General features: G+C 48.4%; 1 long non-coding RNA gene and 1 other non-coding gene across 2 annotated transcripts; both read left to right on the forward strand.

Annotated features, from left to right (window-relative positions):
• Positions 1–5,721: 5,721 nt before the first annotated feature.
• On the forward strand, positions 5,722–5,810 carry MIR1680 (microRNA 1680). Its single transcript, NR_035173.2, has one exon. It is a non-coding gene; the product is annotated as a microRNA 1680 (primary transcript).
• A 1,776-nt stretch (positions 5,811–7,586) lies between these two features.
• Positions 7,587–10,706, forward strand: LOC124417109. The gene is made up of 3 exons (XR_006931070.1): positions 7,587–7,626; positions 8,163–8,237; positions 9,450–10,706. It is a non-coding gene; the product is annotated as an uncharacterized LOC124417109 (long non-coding RNA).
• Positions 10,707–11,978: the final 1,272 nt, after the last annotated feature.

Genomic DNA, 11,978 nt, shown 5'->3' on the forward strand with positions numbered 1-11,978 from the left:
GGAAATATCTGTCGGTGTGGGATTTTTTGTTCTTCGCCCCCAGAATAGATGAAGCAGAACGAGGGGGTCCCCGCGACCCGCCTGCATCTGGAGATGCGTTTTGGGGTGCAGCTGTAGGGGTGGGGAAATAGAGAGTGAAAATCTGAAAATCAGAAGAGTTAGGAAGCAGTGGGATCAAAGGAATTCGACGGCGGGTGGGGACGGGCAGAAATAGGGATTTCTAAGAATTATTTCCTTCGTCGGGGGAAAAGAAAGTATTTTTGCCCAACTGCGACGTACGTTCGGGCTCGTACCGAATTTTCCGCGTTTTAGCCTAATAAAGTGTATTCGGGGGAACAAAAAGGTGCGGAAACTGACGGAAGTTCTGAACGCCTCTTTGCGATCGAGCCGCCCTCGGGAACAGCCCGTCGGTGCATCGCGGTCCTATTTGGGGTCCCAAAAAGCTCCCCGTCCCGTCCTGGGAGCCGTCAGCCGGAGAGAGGGGACGGCAGCACCAAACGAACTCCGCAGGGGGAAATCGCTGCCGGCAGCGCAAAGACTCGGGCGGGAGTTCGACCCTCAAACTGTGACTCGGGAAGAGTCAAAAATGAACTGCTGATGTCGCGGGCGGTGCGGGGGTGCGGGGAGCGGTTGGTGCGGCTCCTCCGGAGCGTTTTGGAGAGGCGGAGGGAGAGGAGGTAGAATTAGAATTTGTATTCTTCTCAGCCCAGAGATGGACAAGTTTGTCCTGACAACTGCAGAGCGGGGGGGCGGGGAGGGGTTCGGACCTTTGTTCTGGGGCTGAGGACTGAGGTTCAGGGTTGGCAACTGCTGCTTGCTTTGCTTTTGAAGAAAACGGGATGCTCCGGCGCTGGAGATGGAGATTTTGTTCCAGAAAGTTTTCCTTGCCCGAGTTCTCTCTCTCAAACTCTCTCGCTCTCTCTATTTTTTTCTTTTTCTTCTTTTGAAACGTGGCCAACAGCTCCCTAATAAATGTGGAAATTAATGGAACCCTTTCTTGGCGTCCCTAACCCGGGTCAGCAGCCGGCAAGAGGGCCCGATCCTGTCTCGCTTTCTCAGCGAAATCCACCTGGCTCCCACTCCGCTCTCTTTTTGAGTGTATATGTGCGCCTACGTTACCTTAACACCCGAAATCGAGCTGTCCCGTCCCACCTCCCCCAGCGTTCCCCGCAGGACGGGCTCAGTGCCCGCGGCCGGACCGACCCCGATCCTATCCCGGCCCGGCCCCTCCAGCCCCGCGGGCACAGGGGAAGGGCTGGGGCAGGGCACGGGGCTCCTCCGTGAGATGGAAACATCACTTCCATGTGCTGAACTGCGAACACCTCCTGCGGCACAGAACGCCTTTTCATATAGCCGCGAGTAAATTAAATCCCCCTTAAATCTTCCAAATTGCAACAGGAGACGGCAGCTAATATTACCATTAATTGAGAAGAGAGCTGCGCTTGACTTATGGGGAGTTTCACTCGGGTTTTTTACATGGGTGATTTAGGGTTGCTTTCAGACCGCACCGGCATTATGCCCGCACCTCACAGCCCTGACGTTTTACCTTCGGGCTGAAAAAGGATGCTCGGCTAAAGCCTATACCTACGGCCTGAAACGTATATATATCTATATGTATACATACCGCTGCACTTCAGCGCAGTGGGCTCTAAGCACACGGATGTCTCAGTGTGTGGCACATCCATCCCCACCCGCGTGTGCACCTCTGGGGTCAGCAGAGCGCTGCGGACCCGCTGGGTTTGGGGGAGAGGGAACCGGGGGGGGCTCTGAGAGGGGGGCGGCCGGAACCGTTCCCAGGCACCGATAGCGCTGCGGAGATTTCACATGATCTCCCTAATTCCACGTTTTATATTTTATGATTTCTTGCCAGCATCTCAGTGTGTTTCTGTTTAGATATACTAAGCTCCTTGAAATTAATTAACCTGTGGTCAGCGACAAAAAAAGTAATACTGGTTAAGCTATATTCCTTTACAGCGTTTGGTCACAGTTAGTTACAGAATTTTCCAGCTGTGAAGATGATGTACACTATTTACTGTAATTGAATTGCTGTTATAACACCTTTCAAGAGGAAAAGTGATACACGACAAAAGTTTCGCCGGCTCACGGGCTCTCTTTATGCTTTTTTTCCCCCGTTTATCCACAAGAAAAACTACAGCCGAGCCGCTGCGCTCGCAAAGGCTGCGCTGCGCCCGGGGGAAGCGGTCCCACGGAGCGCTGTGGGAGTCGCTCCGCACCGCATCGCGCAGCGCGGGGTCGGGCAGCGGGCAGTGGGCTCAGCCCCACCGGGACCTCCCGACCCCCCGGGCTCAGCGCTGGGATGGGGCGGCCCTCGGGTTGGGGGGTGGGGGGGTGGGGGGGGGTGCGGCTCCGTGCGCTGCGCGCAGCGTTCCCGCGGTCGGGGCGGCAATGGGATTTATTCCCTTCCAACTCGTAATAGATTCTCTCGAGCATCACAGAGGCTATTTTATCGAGTCAATTCAAAGCAGGCTGTTCATTAGATCCCGTTATTACTCAAAGGGGACGATCAGTTGGAAAAAAAAAATCTACCTAATTTGGAGGAAAAAAAAAAAAACCCACACATTTTAAATAATTTCTGTAACTTTTGCTACCTTTGGCGTTTTTGGCAAGAGAACAAATAAAAACCCGGAGGAGTTAGAAGTGTTTTTTTCCTCTCTCTCTCCTTTTTTTTTTTTCTTCTCAGAGCCACATAACAGCCTTTCCTCCTTCAACTTCAAAGAGGACTGAAAGGACAAACATTCTGATACGGCTAATAATACACGGAGAGAAAGAATTTGCATTCCTTAGCAAATATAAGTGCTCATTAATAGAATCATGTATTTGGCTAAGAACATCTTGCCGGTACCGCTGGGAGATAGAAAGCGTCCATGTGGGGAGGGCTTCAGGAAGAGTTTTGATTGACGTTGTAGGAGCCGCATCTTCCCCCTTTCCCCCAGCCATATATATTAGGTCAACGATTACTATTAAATAAAATTAAAAAAAAAAAAAAAAGGAACTAATAATCATAAAGGGACAGATGGGGACACAGTGCCCTGAGACTTCTGAAAGGCACAGCAAGGACTCGCTGCCTATAAATTCATCAAGATAATGCTAATTGCGCTCTCAGGCCGTGTCGGAGCTCCGGGTGGGCCGCGGGCTGCGGCCCCAAACCCGCGGATCCCGCGCACCCACTCCCGCATCGCATCCGCGCCTGTTCTGCGCGCTTTTTGCGCTCCCCCCATCGGTCCTTTTCACCACCCTTTCCCTCCACCCGCGGGGTTTGCGCGGACGCGGCTCCGGCTGCGCGGAGGGGAGCGGAGGAGCGCAGGGAATGCGCGGTGCCGCGAGGGCGATTTCCAGCCCAGCGTCCCGAATGCGCACAGCCGGAACGGGGCAGCGATTTGTTTTGCCATTGATTCGGGGTTTAGGGAACCTTCGGGGATGCTCCTGCGAGCTCTGCCCCCCACCCAGCGCTTCAGCGTGCCCTAAAGCAGACGGGATTCTTCGTAAAAACGGGGTATGAAATGGTAAAGAAAATTAAAGTCGCATTCTGGTTAAACCTTTGGGCGTTTGAATGGGCTAAGGGCAATCTGGGTACACTCTTCTCCAGGAGAGAATAAAGCAACTTCATGTGGAGCCCAGAAAAGTTCCCGTGGGCAACACTGTGCTGTTTCCAGTGCAATGAATTGCATCAAAAAGATGATAACTTAAAGAAATGGAAAAGAACTTTGCCTGTTAGGGGGTTTATTTGGGGATCACTCGGGCTCTCCTGGCTTACACCTCCTGTCAGTGAGTCACATCTTGGTACAAAGGTAGAACACAACAAAACCTGTGCTGGGTGCATGTGGGGATGGACCGGAGCTGCAGCCATACATTGGGACCAGAATTTGATCTCTTGTGTTTCCAGCATCTTATTTATAAGATGTCACAATTAAACAGCGTTTTAAAGCTGCATAATGTATCTTGAACTGTTATTTTGCAGGATTCAGTGAGTTTGTTATCATCTCAGTCTTTACCATCAGGTTTGGATATCTTTCTAGAGATGAACCCTTAACTCAGCCTCAGGGTTCAGAGCTTTGTGTGAATACCAAGGAAGGATACAGCCCTCCAGTGAGAGCTTTACTGCTTCAAACTTTCCTGCTAACAGATCCCTGCTGGCTTTCCCCCTTCAGGTTTATTTAAAGAAGGTGTCTTTGCCTGAGAATTTCTTATTTTGTATTGGAAGCAGCTTTTTTTACACCTACACGTGAGCGTATTTGCATTACTGAAACACAGCTGAACACAATTTGCCTCTGACTTTAGTGGGACCATATTTCATCAGTGGTGCACAAGAATGCCGGAGGAACCACGCTCAGGGAGCGTCACATGTGGTTCTCAGTGGACGGTGAGAGCAGAAACATCCTTTGGCTTCAAAGCAGTCCTGGGTTTTATTAGCATAATCGGGAGGAATCGTTGGCTGGGGGCTGGCTGTTGGTTTAGGCCCAGCGGTCATTGGTCTAATAACCTTCTGACTGAGGTTGGGATTAAAAAGTCAAAAGTTTTTGGCTCATTCAGCAAGTGGGACCCTCTGTCTGAGCACGCCAACGTCTGCATTGGCTCTTTGTTCTGCCCCAGTGGTCCCCAGCCCACGCCGGCCCAGGGATAATAATATCAAGCAAGGAATGCACTGTATTTCTTTTTTTCCTCCCCCTTCCCCATCCTTTTTCACTCTTATGGCTGTGAGCAGCCTCACAGGGCCCATAAGGTTAACAAATTGGGAATTTCAACCCCGCTTTGTTTCAGCCTCCCTGGCGGCGTTGCTGCGGGGCCGTGAACCCCGGGATCCCGACTGACGGCCCCACAGCCCCCGAGCTTTATCCTCAGCGTGGATCTTTGGGGATGAATCAAAATGTTTCAGGCACAACCAACTGGACATCTATTTCACTGGGGAGAGGAAAAAAAAATAATCAGCTCTAACGAGAGAAGCTAAGATATTTTGGTATGTTGATAGGCTGCCTCCTGCTCCTCACAGTTGGAACAAACATGCTCCCTTAATCTCTTGGCCCCTATGAATGATTTTTTTTCCCCTGGATAATACCTTTTCTTCACATCAGAGCGCTGAGTATCAGTAGCATGCACTTGATGCTTTGCAGTGCTCTCTTTTGCAGTGCTGGGTCATTGCCAGCCTTCAATTTACCTGCCCGCTCCCTTATCTCTAGGCTGCGGATCCATCCTGTGCTGGATTTCCTAGATACAATGGTGTCTTTCTGTGCAAGCTATTGTTTTATAATTCAGCAGCTCTATCAGTGCAAAAAGTCTGTTTTGTTTCTCTGTTAACCCAATCAGGGAATCTGCTTTTACCCTGAGCTTGTCCTATAGGATTCAACTCCTCCAAATGCTTCTCCAAACTGACACCAACCATACTGGACCAACCTATAGGACCCGCTCTTCTCACCCAGACCTTTCAGCACTGTGGCAGCAATCTGTGCCCAGTGCTGGGTGGAACTCATGTGTGTTACTTGCTTTATCAAGAGACACTATCCCTTGTTCCAAGGGATCTTTATTAGCAGATCTTTCTTGACTCTGGCTCAATGGTGTGCTTTTGGACCTGATCACATTTTTCCCCTTTGGTTATAATTTGTGCACAGATCTAATTCTTGCTTCTGTATTTGTCCGAACTTCTGCTTTCCTGTAAACACTGTATTTTCTGGAAGGAATTGCTCTCCAGCCCCTACGTGCTCCACTGCTGGGCACTGCTTTCCTCCTGGGTACAACTCTGCTGTCTTTGTACTTTCTACTTGCAGGCGGTATCAAGAGGCTGAGCTGTGCCCAGCCTTCTTTACATACCACAGGTTGAACAATGCCATGAGAGATTTTTCGAACACAAAACACCTTTTTCATTCAAAAAGCAGTAACCAGCAGTGGTAGGAGTGGAGCTGGGACTTTAGCCAGGCACTTGCAGACCAACGTTACCGCATTGTCTGTGAGAGAGCTGTAGCCTCGGAGTGGACCATCGCCTTTCCCAGCCCAGAGCTCTTCCCTGCACCTCCTGTCCCCTGCAGCTGCACTGGCAGTGGCCCATTTCCAAAGTGCTGTCACCCACATTTATTCAATACTTCTCATGGTACAGTCTTCTGGAAAGCAGGAGCCAGGCTGAAGCGACAGATAACAGCTTGTTGTGCTGTTGACACAGTTGTGGATCCCATGACTCCCCATATTTCTCTTTTTAAAGAAGCATTCCAGCTCTCTTGCTGTTTGAAAAGCCTTCCTTTCATTAAATTGTGCTGATGCCACAGAAAATTGTCAGCTGTCCATCCTTTCCCCAGGCAGGGAAAATATATCTGTATATATCTGTATATATGTATGTATAATCACAGCAAGGGGAGGGAAGGGTCAGGTGTTGCTATGGAAAGAGACGATTAATGTGTAACAGAACTGGTCGTACGGGAGGTGCACAAAATGAGCCTTTCAAAGGAAGGTCACAGGCAGCCCAGCCTCTCTTTGGGGGACACCTGTCCCAAATTTGATAATTCGATAATTTGTTCCTCCCATTATTTCCCTTTGCTGATGGCTCTTTGGCCAGATTTTCAAGCATCAAAAGGTAACCTGTGCTAAAATAGTCTGGATTCATTCAGAGAGCAGATTTCTACAAGGCACGGGCTTGAGTGCTTTATGAGGAGCTTTCAGCCAGATTCAGAGGGTATATAAATTACTCTAACTTTCCAAAAGTCCAGCTTATGTCGGCTGAGCACCTAATGTACATGAAGTAACTTTTGCTTTTAATAGGAGCATCCAAAAGGAAAGAAGGTGAAGTGTGAAGCAAGGGGAGAGAAGAATATCCGTGTATTGCTTTCCAGTCTGTCACAGTCATGGATTTCATTGAGGATAACTGCTTAGACCAGTGTGCATCAGGTGGAGCCAGCTCTGCTTTTACACATAAGCTCTAGCTCTGGCCAAGAGAAGGGAGTGGAAGATGATCTCCTGCTACCTTTGCAGAACTGGTTTCTCTTTGCTCCATGCATGACCATTCAGATGCATGCGTGTTCCTGAGGCACTCAGTGTTGCCCTCTGCTTCAGTCTTTCTCTGTGTACCCCATGAAACATGGAGAATGTATTGCTAACAGTGGTATCTTGATTTCATTTAAAAGTATTGAGACAAAACGTAGGTTTTCTAGCTGGATTTTTATCTATCAACTCAGGTTGCAGTCTGTAGATCATAGAACCATCGAATATCCCAAGTTGGAAGAGTTCATGAATGATCCATAAAGATCACTGAGTCTAACTGCTGGAGCACTCACTCCAATCTGGGTGTTTCTACACCATTACAAGAGGTATTCTTTGCGTGTACTTAGCTTCACCCTGACTGGGCTCCCCTAAATGAGGGAACTAAAAGAAAGCGGTAAATGAATTTCTTCCTGGAAGACTGTAGCAGAAATGCTAAGTCACGGCCTGAAGCAGTGATTGAGCACCTGGTGGGAAGGCAGGGCCAACCCAGCAGAACACAGGTGAACGCAATGCAATGCAATGCACCTGAGTGACTGGAAGTGGTGGAGCCAGGAGCCAGCCCTTCCCAGCCCTCATTTAAGGGCTGGCAGTGGAGGTGAGAGAGTCTCCTGCTGGAGGTCCCTGTATGACTGAGGTCTTCTGAAGGTAAGCAGCTTTTTTTCCTTTGTTTCTGTGCCCACAGCTGTTGTTTTTGAGCAAATCCTCACTTACTGTAACCTGGGACCTTGCTGCTCTGTTGTCATTGCTATGCTTTCCATTTCATTACAAAGGTGGTGTTTTTCAATATGTTTCACTTTTTTTTTTTCCCCAGGCCCTCTTTTTTTTTTCCTCATTGGCCACAGAACCATCTGCTGGTGTCACCACTCCTGGTCCCTTGGAAATGGCCTTGCAGAGCATGAGGTCCATCCTGGCTGAGGGCTGAAATCTGCTGCTTGAGGTGATGGGAAGGAGCTGGAGGAGCCCTCTGCTACCAGGGTCATGATGCAGCACTCACACTAATCACATGCCACAAGCAGTGTTTTATTTTGTGCTGCCTACTAGCCTCAATTTCAACTCTTTACAAGAGTTTTCTTTGCTACAGAAAACCACAGAGGACTGTGGATCAGGGACTGCTGGCCTATATAGAACAAGGAGAGTTGATTTAACTGTTGAAGTGTTAACATTTCCTTGGTCTCTTTCAGAGTCTCTTCAGAAGTAGAGAGATTCTGATACTTCTGTGTTGCTCGGACCCTAAAATCCCAGATCCTTAAATCCTGGTAAGAAATCATTGTATTTGGCTCTTGCCTGTTTTCTGTCTTCGTGGTCTGAATGTGCCTCCTTCTCCCAGGCACATGTGTGTGCATACGCACAGAAAAACAGAGTGGGGTTTATCTGCCTTTCTGGGAATCACATCTGGGTAAAGCAGAATTGGTCCCATCCTATAGCTCTGGGGAACAACTTTGGGGTGCTCTCCATGAGCCATCTCCACACTTGTCAGTCTGGGCTGTATACCCAGGTGCTGTGTGGGGGCTGTTCCTCCTTACCCCCAGCTCAGCGCTAACAACTCCAGTGAGCACAGAGAGACAAATGGCAGAACACTTGCAAATATTTGAAGAGCTTTTGCCTGTCAGAGTTCAGTGCTCTTGTTAGTCATTATTTCATAGCAGGAGAAGTAGAGCCTCAGTGTTCCTCAAGTGATAGACACGAGGCGACAATCGCAGGGGCTCTACTGAACTTCCTGATATTAAGGCAGCTAAAGCGCTGTTCAGAGGTAATCCAATCAACAAGACCTGACTCCAGGCAAGCTGGCAAACTGAGCTGCTGAGCACCTAGTGCACAGCACCTATTCGAAGTGCTGGGATGAGGGTCAAGGTGCTTCCTGATGTGATTATCAGTGGTCACTGATGATACAGAGGAGACTGGTGAGAAGAGGAGGGAGATAAGAATGGGCTCCTGGTGTGCCTGGGGCAGACAAAAGAAGAGTCAGAAAGAAACACTTATATTTTCTGGAGCAAAGAGATTAATTAGTGAGAAGAGCTGGTTTTGCAGCACAGAGCAGGTTTTCTTCACAAATGGGCCTGAATAGTACCATTATAGAGATGAGGTCTCCTCAGGCTTGTGTTTCTTCTCTTGGGAAACCATGTTTTGTTAGGTGGTGAGGGAAGAGCGATCCAATCTCCTTAGTCCTACTAGTAAATCTACCCCCAATAAAAACAAATCTTAGTAAATAGAAAAGCTTTTTATTTTTTTTTTGAGTGCTGCTTTTGTGTGATAACATGTGCTTTGTTAAAAGGTGTCCATCCAACATCACAGCAAGAGCTCATTCAAGGCAAAAACATTTATAGGGTAAATTTCAGTTGGTGAAGAGAAGAATGGTCACCATCTTATAACATTGTTACATACTTCATATTTGGTGTCCATTTAATATTAAAGAACAATTGTTGTCATAGACTGGCTGCTACATTTAACCTACTTGCTATGATCTCTAGCTTTTTAAGGTTCCCACTTCAGGAACACATCTTGCAGGGTAGGGCTGTTGGCCACCAGGGTGCTGTGAAGAGTGGGTACCTGGACTGGAGACGAAAGGCTGCTGTAGAAGAGGTGGCTGAACAGAGGATCCAAGCTGGCATTTTTGGTGAAGAAGAAACTGGGATACAGTAAGGAAGAATTAAATGGAAAAAAAAGAAGGCATGCAAACATCTGGAAAGGGAGGTTAAGGTATGACCTTACTGTAGAATGGAAGAAAAAGGAGTGGAGAAGATGTCTGGAAGAAGGGTGTAATGTGCTGAGAAAAGTGATTTGTTCCTCGGGCTTGGTCTGGATGACAGATGGGAGGCTGCAGTGAGGAAGGAGACACAGAAGGGAGAAGGGGCAGGCAGAAGAGTGAGCAGGACCTCGGGTGGGCAGCAGAGGGGAGGTGACAGGCAGTATTGTTTGGGGCTGCCAGCTCTCCTGGGTGATGTGGTGGCATTGTCAGCAGTGGGATTTTGTCAGGGGTGGCAGGTGACAAGGTGTGGGCAATATGGAGCAGAAAGAGCTCCTCCCTTACTGCTGATGTGGGAGGGATGAGTTCAGTTTTGTTCTCTCAGTGCAGTTTCTCAAAATCCAGGGCCATCTGGACACAGTCCTGTCCCTCACACAAGCTGTTGCCCAAGGATTGCTCTGGCAGCAGCGACTAGCTGGCATGTCTGGGAGTCTCCATGCTCATGGCCAGGAGGGCAGATGGCACTGGATTCACTACAGTGGCTTTGCAGCACCTGGTGCCACCATCTGGGGGGGGTGGCGTCCATCAGAGCCAGGTGAGACTTGCCCTGGGCACTGCAGTGCCCAGCAAAGTAGTGCAGGGCTGCTCTGCCACAGTGACCCAGCAGGATCCCAGACACCTTCAGTATCACTGGTGCAGATATTTGGGGATTGGTATGCTCCTTTCCAGCTGGCCTTGTAGTGTTGGGCCTCACCAAAGGGCTGCCTGAAGTGGTTGGTGAAGGAGAACAGTGGAGCTCAGCTGACATCACTTCAGCAATGTGTTTATAGTGACAGATTCTTCAGCCCACTGCCCTTGGTGTTCAATAAATGGGTATGGAGAAGAGTCACTCAAAGCGTTGGTCACTCTGCTCATGCACACCTACACATCAGGGATTGTTTTGTTCAAGGAACATTTTATTAGTGCTTCATCCCAGTAATGATGCTTGTTTTTTATAGCATCTGTGGTATGGAATTTGTCAAAAAATAAAATGCTTTTGTGTAAGAAAGTGATGCTGTGTGTTTACTGCTGATCTTAGAGCTGTGGGAAGCAAGGAAGACTGCAGCTCTTTGTCTTTCTCTGGGGGGGGGGGAATACTAAGGCTCTGCTAAGGATACCATCAAATTGTGTGTTAAAGGAGATAACCTGGGAAGCAAATGATGACTGCAAATTAGTCAGAGGGTTGACTTGCTCTGGCTGTGGAGCCCAGGCTGTTCCCCCTCTTGCATCAGGCTCTGCCCTCTCAAAGTGCTGGTCCTGGGAGAGGGCTGGGGTCACGGTCAGCTCATCCATCCACAGCCCTAATGAACTGCTGCCAGAGGAGATCTGGAGACTTTCTAGCACTTCAGCTCCAGCCAGAGCACTGGGTTGAATCCCACATGTGAATATATTCCTTCCACTGGAAAATATAAATGTCTGGAAATAAATTACATCAGTTTCAGTTAAACTTTAAGACTTCTCAAATCTAGGTAAGACTTTCTGGTCAAAACCTTGAAGGCAGAGATCCCTGTGTGGGGATAATGGCATTGCATGGCTGTGAAGGCATTCACTGAGAGAGAGGAAAAAAAAGCAAAATGAATGGCTTGAAAGCGTTGTCTCTCTGCATCATACATGGGTTTTCTCAGAATTAATTTGTTAGGTGTTAGGAAGACAGGAGGAGAATAAAGAGAAGAAGAAAGAAAACTCCAGACTGATGAGTTTTTACAGCTGTTTTACTTGTACTTTGTTACATACCTCAGAAGAAGTATATAATAAATTAATGTGCAAGAAAACTATGAATTACCTTGGAGCAGAAATGCTAAGTCATGGCCTGAAGCAGTGATTGAGCACCTGGTGGGAAGACAGGGCCAACCCAGGGGAGCACAGGTGAATGCAATGCACTTGAGTGACCAGAAGGGGTGGAGCCCAGATTCAGCCTTTCCCAGCCCTCATTTAAGGGCTGGCAGTGGAGGAGAGGGGATCTCTCTGGAGTTCCCTGTATAACTGAGGCCTTCCAAAGGTAAGCAGATTTTCTTCTTTTGTTTCTGCGTCTATGGCTGTTGCATTTGGGCTTGTCCTCATTTGCTGCAGCCCAGGATTGTGCTACCCTGCTATTATTGCTGTACTTTCTATCACATTACAGCATTTTAGAATTATATACCTATAAACAGGCAAGTACCTGTGTGACTGTAATTCAAGTGATAGATGACAGAGAACAGCCTCAGAATCCTACATTAAACTCTGGCAGGTGCACTTTACTCAATAGAGGCTTCTGCCTCTGCTGATTGTACACCAT

This window comes from Gallus gallus, chromosome 10 (genome assembly GCF_016699485.2).
Source record: "Gallus gallus isolate bGalGal1 chromosome 10, bGalGal1.mat.broiler.GRCg7b, whole genome shotgun sequence".
Classification (NCBI taxonomy): domain Eukaryota; kingdom Metazoa; phylum Chordata; class Aves; order Galliformes; family Phasianidae; genus Gallus; species Gallus gallus.